Below are 2500 nucleotides of genomic sequence, written 5' to 3'. Positions count from 1 at the left end.
GCAGCAGGTCTCCAAGGTAAAGAGCCTCTAGTCGATAAAATAATGTAGGTAAGGGAAGTCGGCAAATTGGATCCGTAACTTCGGAATAAGGATTGGCTCTGAGGAGCGGGGCGTGTCGGGCTTGGTCGGGAAGCGGGTGCGGCTGACGTGCCGGGCCTGGGCGAGGTTCAACTTTGCGGCGGTTTGCGCGCGTGCATCGCGTTCGCGGTGTGCGCGTCGTAAATTTGTCGCGGAGGGCGACCGAGCTCGGTACCGTGCCTTGGCCTCCCGCGGATCTTCCTTGCTGCGAGGCTTACGTGACGGTTCCGCCGTTGCGTTCGTTCTCTTCGGCCGCCATTTAACGCTCAGCTCAGAACTGGCACGGACCAGGGGAATCCGACTGTCTAATTAAAACAAAGCATTGCGATGGCCCTCGCGGGTGATGACGCAATGTGATTTCTGCCCAGTGCTCTGAATGTCAACGTGAAGAAATTCAAGCAAGCGCGGGTAAACGGCGGGAGTAACTATGACTCTCTTAAGGGGTTCCGTGGTCAAGAGGTAAGGTGCGTGCCTCCGGACTTGATGGATGGGGGTTCGAATCCCCGATTGGCCACGGTTTTTTCTGACTTTCTCCTGACAGAGGGGGTTGCAGGAATGAGGAGAGTTTTCACCCGAATTCATTCGGGGGTGAATTCGAATTTTCCTGCGCCCTCAAAGTTGGGGGTTGGAAAGAAAATGCGAGCAAGCCTTGAGTGACCCCTTCTCATGGCAAGCCGTGACTCTTACCCCATCTGGGGGTTGCTCGCAGATACTCCTGTATCACAAGAGTCTCGGCGCCTACACGACCCTGGGGTTGCCAGCCCCTCCGGTCGTTTCAAGTTGGCCCAACTACTAGAAGCCAAGCCTCGGATGATAATGGCCCGTCCACAGACAGGGTCATACCAACGACAAACCAGCAGCCAGCGGCCGGTAACGAGGGCCCCTACCAGTGCGAGTATCCAGGGTGCGAGAGGACCTTTCCAACAACCAACGGCAGAGGGCAGCACCATCGAAGGGCCCACAAGACCTGGTATGACGAGCGGATTGCATCCAACAAGCGCACTGGATGGACCATGGAGGAAACATCTCTTCTGGCCCGCCGGGAGGCGGAGCTAACCATCCAAGGTGTGCGCTTCGTGAACCAGGCCCTCCACGAGTCCTTTCCACACCGAACCATCGAATCCATCAAGGGACATCGACGCCCCCGGGACTATAAGACATTGGTTCAGCAATACATCGCTGAACAACACGACAACCCGCAGCTTGAGGAGGAAGACTCAGGCGACGACCAACAAGCAGCAGGGGATACTACCACTCCGCCTGCTACGCCTTCTCCTCATCCTCTGATTGAGTATCTGGGATCCCTCCCAGAGATGCCACCAGACACAGGCTACCAATCGGAGAGGCTTGACGAGATCGTTCGCTCCGCTTCCAACGGTGCCTCCGACAGAACCATCGCTGAGAGATTGTTCCTGTATCTCAAGGACATCCTTCCAAGACCACACACGACCAGAGCAGCTCGCACTGCACCACCACCTGCTATGCTTACCAACAGGCAAAAACGAAGAAGGGACTATGCTGCAACCCAGAGGCACTGGAGGACCAATCGAAGCAGGTGCATCAATGCCATCCTTGGGAGCGTCGAGAATGCCCGGCAGCCAGAGCGGGCCCGGATGGAGCCTTACTGGACAACAGTCTTTACACAACCGGTTACCAACGCCAAGCCAAAGTGTGAGACTCGCCCAGTTCAGGTTGACATCATGGCTCCAGTTACCCCGAGTGATGTTAAAGAAGCAAGTCCATCGCTCGCCGTCGCTCCTGGCCCAGATGGACTGACTGCTCGTCAGTTTAGAGCCATACCAGCATCGGTTCTCACTCGGGTGTACAATCTGATTCTATGGTCTAAGATCATGCCATCACACCTGGCCTGCTCAAGGACCATCTTCATCCCCAAGAAGGACGGAGCTTCCGAACCTGGAGATTTCCGTCCAATCTCGGTCACGTCGGTCTTCTGCAGGGTGCTTCACAAGATCTTGGCACAAAGGATTGACAGACTAGTCGGCCTGGACGATCAGCAAAGGGCCTTTCGTGCGGGCATTGATGGCTGCAGAGACAACACCACACTCCTTGATGCCCTCCTGCGCTCAAGATTCACCGAGCACAAGTCGACGTTCCTGGCCACACTCGATCTGGCGAAGGCCTTTGACAGCATTGAGCATACCGCACTCATGACTGCGGCGGAAACGGCAGGACTACCATCTTCACTCATCGAGTACCTCCGCCACTTCTACAACAATGCTACTACAATGCTGTCAGGCGAAGGATGGTCATCAGAGCCACTTAGAGTCACGAGGGGGGTTAAACAAGGCGATCCCCTATCTCCCGTACTCTTCAACATCGTGGTGGATCATCTACTAAGATCTCTACCACATGAATGTGGCTCCACCTTCGCCGGCAAAACCACCAGAGCCATGGCCTTCGC

General features: G+C 55.8%; 1 pseudogene; it reads left to right on the top strand.

Moving 5' to 3' along the window:
• The window catches only part of LOC149373014 (large subunit ribosomal RNA), a 7775-nt pseudogene that overhangs the window by 2324 nt on the left and 2951 nt on the right, over positions 1–2500 (top strand).

The sequence above is a fragment of the Copidosoma floridanum genome, unplaced genomic scaffold, assembly GCF_036245765.1.
Source record: "Copidosoma floridanum isolate Cflo_tuat_1 unplaced genomic scaffold, Cflo_Japanese_pri ptg000065l, whole genome shotgun sequence".
In the NCBI taxonomy this organism is placed as follows: domain Eukaryota; kingdom Metazoa; phylum Arthropoda; class Insecta; order Hymenoptera; family Encyrtidae; genus Copidosoma; species Copidosoma floridanum.
The sequence above is the reverse complement of the archived record's forward strand: the minus strand, read 5'-3'. Positions and strand labels throughout refer to the sequence as shown.